The sequence below is a fragment of the Perna viridis genome, chromosome 15 (genome assembly GCF_037379345.1).
Source record: "Perna viridis isolate PV_CMFRI_1.1 ecotype Kerala chromosome 15, ASM3737934v1, whole genome shotgun sequence".
Lineage (NCBI taxonomy): Eukaryota > Metazoa > Mollusca > Bivalvia > Mytilida > Mytilidae > Perna > Perna viridis.
The window spans coordinates 9614273-9637133 of NC_142459.1; the positions used below are offsets into that span (position 1 = coordinate 9614273).

At 31.8% G+C, this 22861-nt stretch overlaps 1 protein-coding gene across 10 annotated transcripts in view; it reads left to right on the plus strand.

The window, feature by feature from the left end:
• The first annotated feature begins 277 nt into the window (after positions 1-277).
• LOC148596864 (neogenin-like) overlaps positions 278-22861 on the plus strand; it is a 108949-nt gene continuing 86365 nt past the window's right edge. For 7 of the 10 annotated variants that reach the window (XM_088564420.1, XM_088564430.1, XM_088564429.1 and 4 more), the window contains exon 1: positions 283-422. The gene's annotated coding sequence lies outside the window, so the exon portion shown is untranslated. Of the gene's footprint in view, positions 423-6248; positions 6311-22861 lie in introns of all 10 variants that reach the window. The other 3 variants (XM_088564423.1, XM_088564427.1, XM_088564421.1) reach the window with 2 other exon arrangements.

Sequence of the window (22861 nt, forward strand, 5' to 3'; positions counted from 1 at the left end):
GATATGCTGCTCAGTCGGTGGCAGATCCAGGAGAGTATATATCGGGGTCGATGTGCACACTTTTGTTGGAAAGGTTGTTAATTTCGCAGAGAATTTGATAAAAAATTAGTAGAAATGTCATGATTTATGGATTATGATATTAGACAAAAGATTAACACTTATTAGAGGTCCGTTGTGACTCTGTAGTCACATGCAAGTAAAGGGACGATAAAATTTTGTGTCGACTTGTCTATGATTCAAATGAATTCCAAATATAGAATCTTGACCTTTCAACTTTGACATCCATTGTGAAAGAAACCAACATGGCGTTCTGAGAAAGAACAGATAAAAACTTGTGGAATTTAAAGTGATTTTCCAATTCGTTACTATAATTTGAAGACAAAGAAAGATAATTTTGAATGCAGAAAATCAGTATCACTGTGGTAAGTCCATGTAACGATTTTAAAATTCCCTGAAATTGGTTAACTTGAGTCGTAATTTAAATAAGAGCCGAATTTCTCGTTTGACTTCTTACGATTTTTTGTTGTTGGCAGGACGGTTTGTTTTTAGCGTCCCACAGTATATTTATTTTAGTGAAAAGTTCAATTAATCGAGTAATAAAAAAAGAGCACTGAATTGAAACATTCAAATTAAATACTGTAAATGTAAGGTATAAATTTATTTAAAAAAAATATATATATTCTTTTTTTTTCAAGCTTACAAATTTGTTATTTCAAAGCATGTCTTTTTTTTTATAATATGTGAGAGCGAAAGGTTGCACTCTTAGTTGAAAATCCACTTAAAATGTACCCCTAATTTTATTGTGTGTGTTGTTTATTTTTTTCAAGCCAAAGACTGATTTCTAGTACTAGAATTTTGCTTACTGTATTTGGTTTGTAGATAAATGATAAATAATAAAAATATCATAAAAAGAAACTGTCTCTAGAGCAAAAGCAATAAGAAATGTGTTGTGACATAATTTTTTCGATGTACTTTTGTAATAGGAGAGTTCGCCAAGCTCATTAGTGATGTTATATTCACTAATTTGCATATCATTAAGTGTCAAATTGGTTGGCAAATAAACAACTAAATAAACAATTGACAATTTCATGATATAACTTTGTTATTTTATATCCAATTTTGGTTCTGTAAAATGTTTCATTTAGATAAAATAATTCATATAACTGTTTTACTTCAAAAAATAACTTTGTAGTGATATTTATATGTAAACCTCTATTTTTGTATAAAATTATAATTAAAATCTTATGTACATATTGTCTAATTACTGAATTTTTATTTAAAATTTCCATGGGTTAAAAGAATTTTATTTGCAATGTTGGGAACCAAAAGAATTTTTCAATTATCTTTAAAAATTAAAAAGTTATGATGATTTAAAGTTGATACCCTATGCCACTCAATGGATTTTTTTGCCAACTAAAACCAAATCACAGGTAAGTGATGACATCACGTAGAACTCTCCTATAATGGTGCCACAGTACATTGTACTTTCTTAAACTAACTATCAAAAGACTGTAAATTTTGTTGTTAGTTGTTTTTTATTTCAGACATGTATGTACGTGTACGTCCACACCCAAGAAACAGCTTTATATTTTCACATACATGCGATGATAATTATTAGCAGTCGCCCAGTAGCCCATGACTACTAGATTTTGAGCTGGGCTACTAAACTTGGTGAAATTTAGTTTAACATATAGAAAAATATTAAATAAAAATATGGTATGGGCTACCAGCTTGTATTTTCTTATTTTTACCCCTGACATGTACATGTACAAAAAATGTACGATAAACTACACAAGGATATGTAAAAATAAATGTTCAAAATATGCATGTATTCACTAGGTACAATAAATGAAGTTGATTCTTGGGTGTGGAAACAATTTCCTGCAATCTGTACCTGAAACATGACCATGAAGTGACAAAAAAGTTTAAAATTGACAGAATATATGTATTTGAATTCTGGTAAACTTCAATCATTTTGTCCTTTTAATGCAAGAACATTTGTTTTGAATTCAAGTTTCAATCAACACTTTGTGATTTATTTTCAATTGTATTTTTGCCCTTTCTATGTCATTTTCCTGCCTATAGCCTTAGATACTTGTACTATTCAGAAGAAATTTAATGTATTGAGCAGTTGGAACAATGGAAACATATAGGAGTCTATTTCTCAGATACAGTACAACTGTACATCAAAACTGATTAATACTTGTCTTGTTGAAGGCTTAGCATTCAATGCTGAGGTTTTATTTGGAATTTGTAATTTAGGGCTGGTGATCTGGTTTACACCTGAATACCAGCAACTGTTCAATCAGGCATGAAGTTGCAATTAACAAAATTAACATCAGGTAAATTAGTATTTTACCTGGACATGAAAAGTTTAGAGAGGAAAGAAATAATTTTGAAGAACTTCAAGAGGTAGTAAAACATGTAGAGTGACCTTTCTTTAAATTTAGAACTTTGGCACTTTGTCAGTCTTGAGATTCAATCATAATCTAAAAAACTTGAACGTATTTTCGATATTACATTTTTGTACATCTAAATACACTAGAATTTTTATTCTTCTACAATAATTATTTGTAATGCAAAAAAATGTTGGCAAGTCTCATAAAAGATTCCTCTTTAGCCAAACTGCACTTTTGTCGTGGTCAAGTGAAATTTAGTATTCAAGTTGTCGTATTGATTTAATCAATTCTGCGCCTTCATGGTGCCACTAAGAAATGCCTTATTGAGCAAGGAAGTCTAACGTTTTAATGAGAGTCTAATCCTGGTTGTCAGATAATAAATGACTGCATTTATGTATTAAAAAGACATTTATTTTCAAAAGAATTCTATACACAGTACTCATATTCAAAAAGCTACAAGTGTGTATAAAATACTTGTACATTGTACATAAACAAATTTGCAGAATGTATATTTTGTGTGTAGGTACATGTACATTTTAGGAATGTACATTTAATTCAGAAAGTGAACGGATTAATACACAATTTATATTTGTACATGTATATGTACATTTTTATTACTTGATGTGTTAATAAAATAAATTCCTTCCAAATGTTGGTAAAAAAGTTTAACAGGTCAAATTTTTTCTCTAACTTGCATGCTGTACATGTATGTACATGTAGTGTTTGTGGCCTTTCACAAAGATGTGCAATGTTTAGTAAAGTGATGCTGCATGTACAGGTATGAAATACAAAAATGTACAAAATGTTCATGGATAGTATAAATGTACAAGGAAATGTATTTATAACAATGAACAGTAAAATGTACATTTTCAGGATTTTGGTTTTAACAAGTTTCACAAAAAAAAATGATGTGACTTATTAAAAAAGGTTAATTATGTAGAAATGCACTTCGAAGCAAGTTGTTTCTGCTGTATCTAAGGGCATTTATGCTGGGTATACACCCTGCTAAAATTGGGGAAAAAAAGTTGCATAAAATAATTATAATAATAATACCGGTACTTGATTTCTTGAAATTTGGATTTTTCACAAATTCGGCACTCCAAAATTTTCTTGCCTCTCTTCGCTCAGCACTTTATTCTATTTATGTTCCCAAACTTGAAGTCCTGGATCAGCCCCTGGATCCAAGGCATATTATTTTTTTTTGCCACCTGACGAGTGTTGCATAAATATGTACTTGTATTGTGGATTGCAGTAGCTGACAAGAAGTGCAAAGAGCTATTTATATACAATGTTTAATGCTTTCTGAGTAAGTTTTGATAGATGGTTTTTAAAGTTTTGAAAACAATAGCAGCTTGAGCATGCAAATTTATAAATGCTTCTGCAGAATTATGGGCTGCTATAATAATTAAAGAAATTTCATTGTAAAATTCACAGCTGCATGACTTTGATGGCTTTCATGCATGGATGCAAGAAAGTAAATTTATTATCATTTTATATTCATGTACAAGTGGAATTTTAATTAACTCTGTACATTTGTATGTGTACGATTAAAAAAAATACAAATTATACATGTACATATACATGTACTAGTTTGATAACTTTATTACATGTATGCGTACAAATATTGTTGTAAACGTACATTTACAAAGTGTATAAAACTTTTATTTGATGCTACAGGTACATGTATAATGGGAATGGATATGGTGTATTTGTCAGAGACCATATTTCCAACAGGATGAAAAATGTCGGCTCAAGGCCACCCATGGGTCTTAAATATGCAACCAAGAAACTACAGGGCAGATGGCCCAAAAACAACATTACACACAGGTTCACTGAAGCTTGGCCACCTCTCATGTACAAAAATTAAAAAGTACAAGACGTGTACATACATCTACATATACCAATGCATGTGCATAGAAATTTACTCAGTCGTTAGGTTGTTTAGACAGACTTTTTAATTCAACAAATTTTATGGATTACATAATATATGTACATGCATTTTTAGTAACTTACATGTACATGTATATAGTACATTTTTTATGTACTTCAATCACCTGAAGCTACTTGTACAAATGTACATGTGAAATAGAAATACTGGAGGTATGTTGGTGTGGTATTTACATTTTGACTGCTTCTTGTATGCATGTTCGTTAGTCTATCTGTGTTCTCCCCATAGGACAGGACACAGATAGACTAACATTATGACTTAAATTGGTAGTGCTATAATTTTTAATACTGTGCTATCTTGAAATGTACTGTGAGCTCTGTGTTGTAACTTTTAGGAGCTGTCAATTGCAGACCCAAGTTGAGAGTTCTGGGGGTTTTGAACCACACCCTTTTTTACATGTATATATTTTTATGTCCTGAACTGTGCGAAATTATGAGAGAACACTTAGTCTTTAAAATATTTCGTCAGCTGAATTGCCGTAACTCATGTGAATGATTTGAAAGTTTAATTTTCAAGGCACATATACATACAATGTACATGTAATATACAATTAAACATGTTGTCAATGATCTGCAAAGAAATACAGAAATCTCTAGATTCAACAGTTAAATCCTATCTATAGGAAGCCTGAAGAACAATTGTGTTTTTATCAAGAAAGGAATGCTGTAGATTCATGTTTATTTATGATTTTCCTGAGAGACCATCAATTATAGGACTAAGTCTTAAGGATAAAACTTCTGTGTCAATATTTGGCCTCACAAGTCAATCTCTCTCTGTCAATATTAATCTATTATGGATTATGGTCCCGTTGATTGGTCAGGTCAAGTATTAGTTTGACATTCTAAAGTTTCTAATTCTATGTCATGTTTATTGATGCTATTAAGGTAATTGTTTTATGGTATTTGCTGCACAAACTTCCCTCCAAACCTAGAACTCTGATATACAGTTGTATTTGATCTGCATAGAATGCATGCTGGGAATGAAAATGGCAAAGTTGTTCTAAAGGGTGAAGTACAGCATCTTGTATTTGATCTGCATAGAGTACATGCTGGGAATGAAAATGGCAAAGTTGTTCTAAGGGGTGAAGCAAAGCATCTTGTATTTGATCTGCATAGAGTGCTTGCATGGAATGGAAATGGCAAAGTTGTTCTAAAGGATGAAGTAAAGCATCTATTGCCTTGGGCTATGGGATGATGCATCGCTTAATTTAAGGCTATGATGTACATGTACATGTACATTTATGAAATCTTGATTTTTTACAATTTCTACCCCAGTAATGTACTTGTCTGGCTTTGGCCTGTGACTCTATTTACACAACCTCTAAATTGAATCCCTAGAGCCTTCCCAGGTTCTTTAGTTAGTGATTATGCATGCAGTATGTTAATTGTTTATGGTAATATGATCCCACAAGTCAGGTTAGATGCATCTTATTGTTTAGATTTACTCTTTGCGATGACAAGCTTAATTGTAGCCCATAATTAAATTTCAAATGCCACAGTCCATGATTATCCTCATTATTTTGACAAGGGTCTAAAGATTTATATGATATGGGAGCAACCATTTGATTTTCAGGGGGGCAAGGTCAAATTTTTCGTCCTGGATATTTTTTTTTGTGTTAAAACTATCCTGACTTTATTTTTTGATTCGTGCCTGCCCTGGATTTTTTTTTCTGTAAAAAATTACATCCTGATGGTCATCCTGGATTTTTGTTTACCATAATCACAATGTATGCTACCATCCTGCCTTTTTTTCAAATTTAATCCTAGGTCCGCCATAAAAATAAAGTGGTTGCTCCCTGAATTGCTATGCAAGATATTGTATTATATTTGTGGTAAAGAGAATATTTCCACCAAAAAATTAACTTTTACTTGAAGCTTAGACAGTTTACATTTATCTTTTAGGGTGCTGTGGCATTAAAAAATATGATCCTGTAATTAGTGAGCCATATTGTAATGCATGAAAGGTCAGTGTAGCTATATTGAACGAATTCCCATATATTCAAATTATACCAGATGAAGGTGTAAGAACATCTTTCTGCAATTAAGTGTCAGTCTCTGTAAGAATCAGGTAGAGGATGAAATATGGTATGAAAAAAAAAACACCATTTTGAAAGTACATTTATAGCGTCATGAGAGTCAAGGACATATAGGAAGATTTTTCATATCATGTTCATGTTGGTAAAATTGCTATAATTTTATTGAAATATACTGAAAATGTAACTGTATTGAAAATCTAATTTTTTTAAAGAGATCAAATAGTGGCCTTTTCAAATAGAGAAATCATCCTTTAGTGAAATTATATTGTCAGATCGATGGGTTTTTGGTATGCTTGTTTCTGATTTTTCCCATTTTGCCTGATTCTTACAAATTATTGCACTTAAACAGAGTTTATATGTACTATAAGAATTTTTCATTGATAAACTCCTTGCTGACAGTGAGTCAATCTTGTAAGATGTAGAAGAATACATTTTCATTTTATAGAACATTTGTTAGTCATTGTAGACTTCGTGTTGACCATCACCTTTGTGTAGGGCTGTAATGGGATAATTATATTATTGTCTGTTTGAATCAAGTGGTTTTGCTAACATTCTGAACTTTTCCTATTACAATACATGTATATGCATAGTACTTACATGTACAATGTATGTACAGTGTACTTGTATGTAAATGGCTTCCTTATACAGATACAAAAAATGTACTTGTCAATTTAAGAGGTGATACAATTTAAGTTCATCATACAATTTTACAATGTACATTTATCTTATCCTGCATGGAAGTAATGTGAAGATAAAATAGCAGTTCATATGACTAATATGAAAAAAGTAGATGCGGAATGATTGCCAGTCAGACAGTCCTCTCCCCCAAAAGCCAATCACTTCTGCAGGTCACCACATGGTTTTCAATGATGGGCAAAACCCATACCATAAACCAAGCTGTAAAAGACCATTCAGTGTTTATGTTTAGTTAAATAAGGCACTCTTAGAAAAAACGGTGGTAAGTTACTACCCTTTTCAAAATTAGGGTAGATAGGTAGGGTTTTTTTGGGGGGGAGGTGGGGTGCAGATCGTGGTCATAAGTGAATCAAGGTTTATCAAAGAACTATGATCAGTTGGTTTTTAGCCTCCAAGTGCTGACATTTCGCAATTTTGATTGCAAATACTGAACTTGCACTGGTGTTCCCCATAGCTTTTTTACTGTGATAATGGGTCTCCACACTGGAGAGCTATTTAAATACAATGAAAATGTCGAACGAAATTCCGGATTATTTTTGGCTAACACCATAAAAAAGTTAGGCTCGGGGGCACAAACTAGGGTCGGTCGGGTTACCGGAAACACATATTTTTTTTTTTTCGGCCTGAAATGAAAGACATCAATTTATAAACATAACACCTATGCATCAATCCCATAGATCTTAAGGCCTCACTTAATATGTACCATAAGAACATTGGAAACAAAGATGGTTTAATGTTTTTAATTAATAAAACATACAGAAACATATTGTAATCATTCAGGATCGCACCTTATTGATTGGTATAATGCTTTGTACTATTAATAGAGTTCATAAACAAAACGAAAAAAAAAGCTCTTCAATGGTTCATTACCTCTCAGAAATATTGGGTGTGTAAAATCATTGAATTTTGAAAAGAAGGGATCAATCCTTGACATTAACCACTATTCCACCATAAATCAAGTTGAACATGCACTAGTTTATTAAATTTTAAGTAAAATTTCAAGATTCCCCTATGAATATTATATTCTATTAATAACATTTAACTTAGTTAACTCTCCCTTTCTTACATGCACATGTATATTGACATTGTAAAAAAATATTGGCAAGCCATCCCAAAATTCAAAAACATCTTACCTACATATATGTAAAGCCCAATTTTGTTACAAGTTATTACCAATTAGATTTTTGACATCAAAAGGTAACTGCAGCAAAACACACTTGTAGCATCTGGTCTAGAAGTTCCGGTACATAAATTGTACATGTAGCATCTGGTCTAGAAGTTCCGGTACATAAATTGTACATGTAGCATCTAGTCTAGATGTACAGGTACACAAACACAAAGAGTTCATGTACATGTAGCATCTAGTCTTGAGCTACATATACACTAAGGGTACATGTTCATGAAGTATCTGGCTTAGAGGTATAGGTTCACAAAGGGTACATGTTCATGAAGTATCTGGTTTAGAGGTACAGGTTCACAAAGGGTACATGTTCATGAAGTATATGGTTTAGAGGAACAGGTTCACAAAGGGCACATGTTCATGAAGTATCTGGTTTAGAGGTACATGTACTCAAAATGTTTATGCACAGCTACAAAAATAGAAAAATTATCGTATATACATGTCCATACATGTACCTATATACAATGTATACAACAACATCATGCAGGGATTGAATTAAAAGATTTTTTTCCACTAGCTTGATTTAGCAAGTGCAAACAGTAGTTCTAGTAATGAAATTCTACACTCGTTAAAGCTTAGTTTCTTGGGTTATTTCTTAAACATATAAAAACTCCACAAGTCAATTTTAGCAAAGAGAAATAATTTCGACTAACAAAATTGAATTCGAACTTGCATTTAGCAAGTATTTCCCCTTAAATTTGATCACTGAAATGTGTTAATACAGTATCAATAAAATATGAGATCAAAAGACAAGAAATCTCCACAATGAAGGAAGAGCTAATCAGAAAGAATTTCTTATTATTTGATCAACTACTGTCTATAGAACTTCTAAAGAGAAAATTTTGCATACAATGATGCAAATAAAGTTAATGACTGTTTAGTTTACATTTGAACAGGTTATTTTTGCAATATTTCGTTACTTTGTATGACTTACTTATTGTCAGAAACATGTACATGTATATAGTAATGTGATGAAAATGTTGAAATCTATTGCTACAAAATCCTACACCCAGCATTCATGTTGACTTGATTTTTCTCACATGTTACAAAGACTCTTTGAAGACAGTTAGTTTAAGTCTTGCTTTTCTAATATACATGTACATGTAGACACAACTCTTGAAAGATACACGCAAGGTTGCTTCATACATATTGTACAATGTACAATGTATGTCTGGTAAAACTGATAGTTTATCTCCCTTGGTTCCTGTAGTTTTCTTTTTTCTCAATAGGGTTGGAAACAAAATGGAGAACAAGTTCTTAGTAATTCAATTTATTACATTGTGACCTAATGTTCAGTAAAACCTGAATAACAAACCCTGAATAAACCCAGAACCTTTCTATATCAGACACATTTGGATGTCTACATTTAAGGAGGTAGACCCAGGGTAAGGGACACAACTCTTAAGAATGATGGAAACGTTTGTATTCAGCATTTTACATTAATCTAATGTAAGCATCACAGGAACTTGGATTAATTTCATTCTGTTTCAAATGATAGCTTGATAGGCTTTGGTGAAATTGAATCTGATACAAGCATATCACTGATTTCAAGAGTTGTTTCCCTTACCTTAGGTCTACCTCCTTAAGTGTATATGTATTTTGAACCTGGATTAACTGAAAACCTGTCTAAACCAAACACATTCTACAGTCTAAATGGTTTTGGTTTGACAGGTCTCAGTGTATGTTTTAATTGTAAGCAGTAAAATTATAGCATTACAAATACAAAATGTATAACTCTAGCTTAATCACTCCATATTATGTGCATTTAACAAGGCGTAAACAGCTTACCAAAGTTACAGCACAGTTTGCTAGAGGCATTTCACAGCTTAATTGGAAAGTGAAAACTTTCAGATTAAAAATTCATAATTTTATGACTAACAAAGAGTTTATCAAACCAATTATATGAATCAGTAGTCTATATTCAATAAGTACCTGCCATCGGGAGTAAGGATTTTAGATGGCGTACTTTTGTCAAGGTATTGGAATGTACTTTGTGATTGTGAAAAGACGTTTTAATTACATGTTCAGATGAACACAATGCGGCATATCTTGATAAGGATTTATATCATTAAATTTGGATTTTATTTTCTGCACGTTTTGAATTTTAGGATCAGAATTCACTTTGAATGGTTTGATTTTACCAACTTTTTTTTTCTTTAAGGCATTTTTAAATTTTTAATTACATATAGAGGAGACAGGTTCAAGTTCCTGCACATTTTCTTTGCATGTTTAATACATGTACATGTATGTAAGGAGATTCTCAAAATACCAACTGTGCAAGAGTAGTTTATTGTTTTACATCAATGAACATACATGTACATGTAATTATTAACAGATTTGCTTCCTTTGTTCAATTAGCTGCAAGAATTTAGTCATTTGCTCTATGGACTACTACCTTAATATGAAGGTATATGTATGACTGCTCGAAAATGTAAATCTTTAAATTCCCAGAAAAGTGTGAGGTACAGTGTATATGGTGGTCATGCTGACCATCTGTTTGTCCTTCCCCACTTTTTATCTGCAACTCCTTTAAAACTGATCAGAAAAATGGAGTGTGATGAAACTTTACACATACATGTATGCTTTAGTACATGATTCCATTGTGTATCTTAATGACTTACATGTATGGGGTTTTCTGTATGGTTTCTGAGGAGGGGGCAGGGGGTTTTACCTAGTGTACTTTTCTAGATGTAGATATAGTTTTTGATGAATCACCCAAGTGGTGGATCCAGTGTGAAAGTCCAGGAGGTTGGAACATGTTTTTTTTTTCATTAAGTTTATTGCTTTACCCATGAAGTAACTATTATGGTAAATATGGAAATGAGTTCCTTGTTTTCTCGAATAGCGTGAGCCCTGTAATAAAAGTCCTATTACTGCTGTTTGTTCTTCCAAATCAATTTCAAATGATGTGTATTCCTTTTTTATTGTTTGGCAGGAAAAAGTATGTTCTTTGGCTCAAATAGATTTCCCAAAAGGATTGATTACAATGGAAATATTTTTCTCCAACATTTTTTCAATAATTGCTAAAACTGTACACAATGGCTAATTTGAGCTATGATTTTTTTTGTAATAAGTACTTAGTTGTGTCATTGCTGATGGTAAATCTAAGAAAGACTCTGGAACTTTTATTTTTCTGACAGCAGTAATTTTAGGGCAGTATTTTACATTACCACATGCAGTTTAAACAAACAAACAAAAAAACAAATTTTGTGGAAAAAATTAGTGGGTAGTTTGAAACCCACAGAAATCAGTGAAATCCTAAAGCTACCAGTACATGTGCCATTAATGTGGGGTTCTGGATCCCATGATTAAATTAAAGATGAAAACTAGTTTAGTTTATCTTTAACTTTATAACGTGTAATATACGACCAGCTGTAAAGCAAATTGATGTTTTCTTTATTAAAGCTCCCAATAAGTATGGTGTTAAATATACAGTAAAACCTGTTGAAACCAAACCATTCCTTTCCTTAAAAATTCTCAACAACTAGCCTGAATAATAGAGGACTGTTTAGAATTGAACTAGCCTGAATAATAGAGGACTGTATAGGATTCAACTAGCCCGAAACAAGTAATGTACACGTCATTTCACTAGCCCGAATCAATGTTTACTAGCCCCAGACTTCGGGCTAGTGGCTAAAGGTGAGCACTGCGAAACCCTGAATAACCCAAAAACTTTTCTTAACCAGACACTTTGTTAAGTATCTTTACATCAATTAAAATGTATACTGATCCTCAGTAAACCAACTACTATCTAAACCAAACACTTTCGAAACTGAACATCTGTCTAAACCAAACATCTGGGTAAATCAAACACTGTCTAAACCAAACTGTCTTAACCAAACACATGTTTAAACCAAGCACATGTCTAAACCAAACACCTGTTTAAACCAAACATTGTCTTAATCAAATGCCTGTTTAAACCAAGCACCTGTCTAAACCAAACCCCAGTCTAAACTGAACACCAAACACATTTTAAAATCTGAAATAGGTTTGGTTAAGGCAAGCTTCACTGTACACCTTCATTCTGTACAAATATACCTGTCAGATTTCTCGTTAGGACACAGGTGTGCTTTTGATGTTTAGTGTCACCTGTGATGAGTTTATTGTTGGTTTCAGTTATGGTAGATTATATTGGTACTATGGCTAGGCATGTGCTTATTGAAATTAAAAAGTTAGATAACAATTTGCATTTTCATGTAACTTGAAAAGACTTTTTTGTACCTGTGCATATCATTGCAAATAGTTGTAAATCTGATATCAGAGATTTTTGCCATATCTTTTTGTTATTGTATAAAGTGCAGCTGTGCAAAATTTTGACAAAAAAGATGATAGCTTAATCAACACCCTTTATAAATTTACAGATCACTCTCAATGACTGATATAAAAAATCAACATTCTATTTTGTTCAAAAATGACAAATTTGCAGATATGAAAGCCTGCTTTAAATTCAGAAAATACATTTATATACTTGTAAAAAGATTTTTTTCAGGATAAATGTCTCAAAACTGATGATGTCTCTTTTTTTTTAGACTTCAATTTGTCGACAGAATTAATGCTGTTAATGTTTAACTTTTAAAAGAAATTCAATAAAACTAGCCAACTTTTAATCAAATTCAGCTCAATTTTGTAGCATGGTTGGAAATTCATCGTGGATATAACTAAACACAAATTCTACATATTTTTTTCTACATGTACATGTATATGTAACGATAATTCAATTTTCCTGAGGTTTTTTATTCAGAATATTTATAGATGCATATGTTCTCTGTATTAACACATGATTCTGAATAAGAGCAATGTTCTTATTAGTAAATTCATTATATGACTATGCCATCTGTTGAAGTCATAATGATAAAAATTACATACTGAAACTTAAACATTACTTATGTAATATATATGTAGATATTATTTTTCATCATATTAGAACTACTAAAATATCGCATTATATTCTAAAATTAGACAAAATGGCAATAAAAGCACAAAGAAAACCAATTGATATCAAAATGCTGACATTGTCCAGCAATATGGAAAATGAGAAATTTGTTTGAGGTTTTATCTAATGCATATGATTAGCCATAAATGTGGAAATATTCTTTAATGTCTCCCACTAGAAGATAAGCGCTAAATCATTCATGTGATTTGTACCACTGCAATCTATATGATAGCTTTTCTCCACTATTTTATCTTATTCCCTGGGTCAGTTTTAGTTCACCAAGCTCATGAAAAGGAGAGGAATAGTTTAAGGGCTTGTTAGTAGAAAATGAGTTGTATTCATACACTTAGGTGCTTGTCATGTTGAAACTTAGGTGCTGGAAATTAACCTCTGAGGAGACATTAGTTGAAGAAATAAGGCTATGGACACTCTCTTTGAAATACAATAGGAAATGGTCATGTTTGATGTTTGGTGAGTGGTGGGGGGAGTTGTATATTGAAAATGGGTTATTAAAATGCACTTTGATGACTTACATGTTCATGTTGCCAGCAATCAATTTCAGAGAAGGAAGGATATAGTAAAATCGAAAAGGGCAGTGTGACCCAAAATTGTCTGTATGGTTGAATATTATTTTACCTATCCAAAAATCCTAACTGGATACTTGCAAGTACATATGCACTAAATATTTGTGATGGACTTAAGTATTTTGATCAGCAGAGACCTGGTTATATTCTGAATTCATGAAGACATTTCCAGTTTCCAGTTTCTTCAGTTCAGATATGATACAGGGAACCTGTCAATACCAAACCCCTTTTCAGACTGTGTTAATGTAAGGCAGGTGTCCAGTTTACACAGGTTAAGTAGCACTCCAGCAAAGAATCATGCAAATTGTGATATATGGTTGGAAAGCCTACATTTGTACATGTTTTTATTTTTTGATATTTTGTTTAAAATGTTATAGTAAACAGAAATTAACATGTTGCTTTTCATATAGTCATTGTTCTTTGGAGATAAAAATTATAAAGAATGTACTGTAGGATTCAAATTTCAAGGGAGATAACTTTGTAAATGACAATAAAATACAATAGAAACTGTTGGATTTTCAAGGTGGGTTTTCTCCTAAGAGCAGACAGATTAGAATCAATAATTATACATTTCATCATATAGACCTATAAAGCAACTTAATAACAAAAATAAAAATGTATAATCCTGTTTGGGGTTTATAATTTATAACAGAATTTGCATGATTCTTACTAAGTCTACTACTTAAACAATGATTGAAAATGTCATAAAGGATCTTCAGAAGATGATTGGTTACCACAGGTTACTGGTTTATCCAGGGTTTGGTTTAGCTAGGTTTCACTGTATTTATATTGGTTTAATCTCTACATAGGAATATAGGTTTGAGTAAAAAATAACTTGGGGAGGGGGGGAATCAGTGTACTTGCGTAAATTCAAGACATGTTCCTCTTGAAAGTCATCATAAAGCCAATGAATTTCTGTTTGTTTTGCTTCAGATTTGAAACGAAATTAGCTCTTGAAAATCATCAAAAACAATCAGTCTGCTGAACAGCATCAAAGATAAATAACTGGAAGACTGCAAGATTAGACTGATAAATCCTTCTGTGTTTTGATAAAAGGCATCTTTCAACGAATTAATGTTTTCCTTGATTAATTTGTGGTTTTGAGGATTTGTGTTTGTGCATATTGCTGAAAAATGGGAAATTTCAGTGTTGAATTAATTGGTAAATGTTGTATATGATTTTTATCAGGGAGAAAATATTGTAATGGTTTGTAATTATGGTCAGACAATTTCATGCTTGAATTTTCTATTCTTTTTGATGAAGTGTTATTTTTTCTACCCAGTGTCCCAAATGGGAATAAAAGAGAAACAAATGTCTCAAGAGAATTTATAGCTTGAAAATGAGTTTTCCCAATGGTAATGTTTTGTCTGGAAGTCTTGGTTGAAGAAAAATGTTCTCTACATGACCCTTAATAAATGATTCATATTTTAATGCTTTAATTCAAATTTCTTTCTGTAATTATACTAAAGAAATCCATCAATAGAGCCATTATTCAAGTAAGGTTGTCTGAAAGATGAAAATGTTTTTTTATAGTGAGAAATATAAAGTATAATATATCTTTAAAAAAAATATTTGTCCTTAATGTATTGACTTCAAAACTTCTATAGAGATTTTTCGAGTTAGAGGTACATGTACATACATTTTATGGGAACATTTGAATAGAGATTCATATATACATTTCATGGGAACATTAGAATAGAGATTCATATATATGTACATGTACTTCATGGCACATGAAGATTAGGCCCAAAATAATTTCCCTACCTACCCTATTTTGTTTTTGCTAGTAGCAGGAAACGAGTATGATTTATTTTGGCCTTATGTTATTTCTTTGCTGAACATTAAATCTCTGTAGCACTTCTCTGTATGTCTCTATCTTGTGCAGATTTTTTTGTTTTTGCTTCATCTCATGCTAGCTATTACTGTGAACATACTATTTTTTTGTGGGGTGTCAATTTTCGTGGTTTTCGTGGGTGAGTCAGGCCACAAAATTTAATTCCCAACAAAAAGGAGAGTCTCATTGATGTGTATACTGAAAACCTGAAAACAAGAATTCAAGAATCACAAACTTGTGTTTCTTCCCTTATGAAAATTGGCTTTCACGAATTAAAGTACTTTTGCAGTAATACATGTACATGTAAGTCCAGAAATATATAAAAATTTGGAGTAAAAAACATACAAAAGCTAATGAAGTGAAAATTGGAGCTTTAAGTCTTTCTTCATATAAATGAAGGTACAGGGTAAGAACTCTTAATAAATATTACTGTGGAAGTACTATTGTTCATGGGGTACCAATTTTGGTGGTTTTCATGGATAGACTAAACCACGAAATTTGGTTTCCAACAAGAAATTTTTCTGTATATTGAAAATGTCAAAACCACAAATTCAGGTCTCCATGAATTTGTGTTTCATCGCTAATCCAGGAAAATTGGTATCCAGGAATTAAAATACTTTCACAGTATAACAATATTACCGGCATGTAGCATCCAGAAGGTTTTTTAAAACCTTTTGAAGTATGTATATCATACATATGCATGGAGTAATTAAAAAATATGTAAAATATATTTATTTGTCATTATTTATAAACACTTTACAAGTAATTAAAAGTAATTAATTACATTGGACACAGCCAATTTGGCTGTAATTGACAATTACTTTTTAATCACAACTCAATAATATTTGAAATTTTGGATCACTGTACATTCAAAAGTGATGTACATGCAGTGTTCTAGGATTCCACTTTCCTGTCAACCGGGGCAAGTGCAATTTTGTTGTTGGAAAGTTGGTGATTAAGTTCCACTTTCCCTTTGGGAAGCAGAAAATATAATTCTTATGAACGATTTCTTAAGTGTGGAAATGAAGTTTCAAATGTGGGAAAGTTTATCTTCCTTCTGGGTTTTCCCGTTGAAACCTAAAATTGAGCAAAATCCAGAACACAGATATGTATGAAAATACCTAAGTTTTGAAATATTGCTGTCTGAATCTAGATGAAATCTTTATAGCTTTTGTTGCTCCTAATTCAATAATCACTTGATTAATCAGGCGATTCCAGTAATTGTGTTATCAGAAAGATAATATTTATGTTAGGGCTTTTGTTTTCTGTGTGATAGACACATGGCTCCTGTGTTGTTTTTCTATCATAGTATTGTCTTACTTAACTGCCTAAGTCCTATGATTGTTTGCCATCTTAAATTGTTTGCAGAATTTGCTGTTTTAGAAACTATTGAATTATGGGTAAAATGACTTACGGTAAGTCAAATTTGGAGTGTGAACAATTGATGATATTGAGCGTATATTGATTTAGATTGAACTATAGAAATTTCAACTCTCAGTGAAACTTTTAAAAATTAACCCCAAATCTGACAGCCATGGCCAGTAGAACTTATTTTGTACATGTGAAATTTTGTCAATTCATGGAGTTAGAAGCCAATTACATGTACATGTATATAAATGTAAAGAAAAAATGTCATAAATTTAAAGTTTTTTGCTTGTGTTCCAAAGATAGTTAGTGAAGACTGCAGCATGTTATACCATCATAATTTTCAGATTTAGACTTCTCTGTATTAGATGTATAAATTTATACTTAAACACATAACACACTTCCAAATGTCTGTCTCTGTTACACTTTTGGCAACAGATACATGTATCTCTGCTTCTATTTGAGGGGATGTTCATTGCTTTTGCATGATGACTTGTATCCTGCCTCCCTTTCCAGGTTCCTTGTTATCTACTTCCTGTTTACAATACCACATGATTTGACAGAAGTGGTTGAGTGGGGTTATTTTAAGCATAACAAAGCATGCAACATCTTGTTACATTTTTGATGGGAAGTACATTTTGTAGGAAGGGTTTAATTTGTTCATACCTAAAATTGTAGAACAATGTAGCATTTCCCATTAATGATTTATTCATGAACATGTACAAGTTTGAATAATACAAATCTGTGCAACAGTGTCACATTAAGTAGCACTCCAGCTAAGAATCATGCAAAATGTGATTCATGGGTTAAAAGCCTACATATTTTTATTTTTGATATTTTGTTTGAATTGCCATAGTAAACAGAAATAAACATTCAATTTTTCATATAACCCATGTTTTTAAGAGATAAAAATTATATAGAATGCACTGTATATTTCAAAATTAAGGGGGATAACTCTGTAAATGGCGCTCAAATACAATAGAATCTACAGGGTTTTCGATGTGGATTATCTCCTAAGAGCATGCAGATTTGACTGAATAATTACACATTTCATAGTATAGACCCATAAAAGAACTTAATTACAAAAAATAAACAATATGTAGCCTTTTTTGGGGTGTATCACATTTTTCAGATTTTGCATGATTCTTACAAAGACAGCTACTTAATATATTCATCATGATTGGTCAAGGAGATAATCATGAATAACTATAATTCATTGTTTATTGCTCAGCAACAGGTCTTAAGCTGTGACTGACTAATTGATTCAATTGGAAGTAATTATGACCTCATTGGTTAGTCATCACAAACCAGATTCTCAAAAATAATACTGGAAGTAGTTATCATTCATTGAGCATCTTATTTTAAAGACTTGTTGACCTCAGAATTTACACCTGAATTTGAAAGTAACAGATGAAGAAATGCTTTGTACAGTTCAGAAAATGTACGTGCATTGGGTGTATTTTCCTCGATTTCCAGTAGAGATTTTCCAACCTACATGTATTTGCATGGCCTTAAATACTGGTAAATGGTACAATAGGAAAACATCAGAATTTCTTTAAAAAATTCAAATGTGAAACATAAATTTTTAGGAAATCTTGATTTAGTTTTAACTCTTATTCCATGGCAACTGGGGCCCAAATATGTACTGCATAACAGTGGGTAGGAAATCATAGTCCAGAGTTAGCATAATACTGGTTAGGAAATCATCATCCAGAGTTAGCAGAACAGTGGGTAGGAAATCATAGTCCAGAGTTAGCAGAACAGTAGGTAGGAAATCATAGTCCAGATTTAGCAGAACAGTAGGTAGGAAATCATAGTCCAGAGTTAACAGTTTTCAATCCTCTGCTTTTGTATTTTGGTTGTTTTTGGCGAATTTTACAATTATAACCTACCAGTACATGTGTATGACATGCTGTTCTGATATTTTTTAAGTTTATCTCTGTTTTATTGCTTTATTCCAATATTTGTATCCCTAAATGTGTGTATACCTGAAATTTTATTGGTATCCCCATATCATTGTCCTTTTATCAAATACTATATTTGTATCTTTACATACATGTTTTCTGATTTCCTTTTTCCACAAGTACTAAAATCACTCAAAACTCTGTTTACTTAATGACCCTTATCACCAGTAATCAGTACAACAAAGACCCAATTTATCAATATTTTCATCAAAGAAGGTAATCTCCAATAATAATATTATTTGTTTATCAAGGGAAATAAATCTTCCATTATCTCCCTTGGATCAGTTGTTCTAATAGGATTTCTGAGTAAAACTCTTGGATCATATTGACACAGGTATTGGTACTCTGCTTATCATGCTATATCTATTGGCACTTTCTGGAACTACTGGAGAAATACCAGTGTTGTTGTTATTGTAATTGTCTCAAAGAGCTTTGATCAAGGGAGATAATTCTTACTTTATCTTCAGTAAATCTGTTGATAAACTAGCTGGTTGTAGGAGTCTTTATGAGTGTAACTATGCTTATTTACTAATAATCTCAGGATGAAAATTCCCACTATCTGTAAATGTCTTTAAATTTGATCTAATTTTAGAACCTACACCTCGAATGAGCATGGGAGGTCATCCTGAAAATATCCACGCAAGATATATATTGATAAAATGACATGAAAGTGCTCATGATATTACAACCTTGTATCTGGAAAATATTGGCATTTGTGTCAGTTGATATTGACCAGTTATATTCTGTGACTTGTAATCAATTGATCATTGGAGGTAACTCTTATTATCTCCAGTGTGTCTTTGATATCTCTTTTATGTCAGGTAGGGTATCTTTTTCTGTGATAATGAGAACTTTATGCATATCTTAAAATCTTATTGACAAAAGAAGGTTTAAAAAATAATATAATTGATTTTATTTGTTATAGTATGTGATAAACTCTGCTGTTTCGTAAACCTACAGATGTACATGTATGTGAAATGAAATGCCTCACCACAAGTACCAATGCCTGTAATCTGACTGAAAGGTCTATTGCAGTATATCTGGAATGTGATTCTTTGACAGATCAGTGCTCACCTTTAGCGCTAGGCTGATGCCCGGGGCTATTAAAACTTGATTAGGGCCAATGAAATGATGTTTACTTTTCGTGTTTCGGGTTAATTGAATCCTATACAGTCCTCTTTTATTCAGGCTAGTTGTTGAAAATTTTGAAGGAAAGGACTGCCAGATTCATTTTACTTATCAAGATTTACCTATCCACTTTTGTTAATTTTGGCCTTCATGTTTTTCCTCATACAAATGTTCATACATTTTTATTCCAAAATGTTTTTGGTCTATTCAGGGGTTCAAATTAGCACCGGGTCTAAGGAGCAGGACCCTCATCTCATTATGCAGGGCGTTTGGAATATCATTTACTTAAGGCTAAGACTTACATTTGTACCACTGATTGAGGACTTTGCAAAAAATCTTAAACTTTTCACTCTTAAAGCAAATTTGAAACCCTGCTGTTCCAATGTGAATTTACATTTTGAGCTTTTTAGAATAACCATCCAATTTAAAAAACAGAATTCACTGGTCACAATAAACTTGAGATTGGTAAAATGTTAGTGGACTTTTAAAATTCCACTTATCTATTAATTCTTCCAAGTGTGCTTGTGTCATGTGGATCAAAAAGTTTACCATAAAGACAACAGAACTCCAAATTTAGTTTAATTAAATGGCAAAACCATTTCCATTATAAAAAAGTTTCATTTTTCATTTTAAATGAACTTTCGAGTCAAAATATGTTTTAGAAAAACTAAAGCTATTGCATAGGATAAGAATGTTTAGGTTTGAGTAAGAGAATTTTTCATTTATTTAAAATATATAGAATGTAACAATGAATGGGAAACAGTCCATATGTCAGTCAAGTAATCTCAACCTAGTAAATTCAATTTAAAGACAATAATTACAATATTGACCAGTGGTGTAGTGTGATATCCCTTTATCTTAACTAACTATTGACACAGACATATGGGCTACTGAATTCATTGGTTAAATTGATTATTTACATGGGGTCCAATACTTACTGTAACAGACCGTCTCTAATGGTTTAGCTCTTTCTTTTGATTGCTTATATTTAAATCCTAATCAACTAGTGGTGAAGATACTAACAGAATACAGGATTTGAGGTGTAATATTTCAATATTTTCTTTAGGAGATCATGTCCCCAAACCCCCCTAGCAAATTCAGATAATTTTATTAACTTCACCGGTGATCCTGTCAGGAAATTTTTTTGCAAATATTTTCATTGAAAAACATTACAGCACAATTCGATGAATGTTTGCAAATTTAAAACTGTGCAAAAGTAGATTTAAAGGAATAACTACAGCACAAAAAAATCCCTTGTTTACTGAAAAATTTGCACGGACCCCTTTTATTCATAATAATGCAACTTATTAAACATTTATATTAGAGCATTTTTGTTATGAAAAAGGGGGATTTGAAATAGAATAATTGAATTGGGAAACTTTAAAGGCTTATCCTATTCTCTTGATTCTTATTAATATTAGAAAGTGTAACTGTTCTAAACATAACCTCAAGGGGAAGGAATCATTTGGTTGGGGAAGGTGATTAGTTTTTACAGCATCAAAATGTATTGAAATTGATATGTAGGGACCAGCTGGATTGGACAGTTAATTAAGGGTTTTGAATACACAGGTTTCACTAATTAAGTTAATTAAGGGTTTTGAATACACAGGTTTCACTTTTAAAATTAAAAGTAACCTATTTAAAAGATTATAAATTTTTTTAATTAATTTTTTCATACTCTGTACAATTTCAATCTACAGAAAAAAAGAACATCACAGTGCTTCATGAAAAGTTTTGTCACATAAATTTACCAAATTACAGCTTTCATCAAAGACAGCCCTGATAACAGTTACATAATTCCAAAGATTACATCACTAAAAAGTTACAGATGGAATGGTATACCTGATACTAATTGATACAGTCCAGGTTTTGGAAGATATAAATTTTGAATAATTAATTTCTCCAAGCACCTGCAGATATCAAGTGAATTTGACATGTCTGAAAATAGTTTATGATAAGATGTCAATTTCATGAACTTTATGACATGAACTAACAGGGGATTACATTAAAATGTATATGGTATTCTGTTATCAAAGATAGCAGAGAATACATTACTTTAATCACTGGACTCTTATCATAATTAGAATAGCAGATTTTTTTTTTTTCGAGTCTGATTTTGGAAATGATAAATAAGTGAAGTTGAAAGGTCATGAGGCTATAGTTGAGACTTGTCTTATGGTGATCTCAGGAAGTTCAACATTAGGCTGTGAATGAGCCTTGTTTCGTGGTGGTCTTTGGCAGTTCAATATTAATCTGTAGTTTAGACTTTCCTTATGGTACTCTTTGGAAGTTGAATGACATGACTTAACTTGTCAAAAAATGTTGTAATTGCTCTCATTTTGATATAAAGGATATTAAGAGGATTGCTGCACATATCAAACTTGATCAAGTTGGCATCAGAAAGCAGTTGAGATTTGTTTTGTCTTTCACATGAACTTATATCACAAAATTTTTTAGGTGGTCCTTTAATGTACAAATGTATACTTCTGACAATATTTTGTAGATCTATAATCTGAAGAAATTCATAGCACACTCTTTTTTTAATTGTAAAAAGAATGATGTGGATTGCTTACTAAGTACAAGTATGCTTGTAGCTTGTTAGGTTTCTTGACAGCTTAAGATAGCATTTACATAACTTATGAATTGGCTCATGTTAATGTTACATCTGCCGATTACAATTTGTACAAGTACACTTATACCTTTGGATTGCTCACAGAGTACAATTTGTACAGTCTATAATCTGAAGAAAATCATATCACACTCTTTTTTTTAAATTGTGAAAGAATTATGTGGCC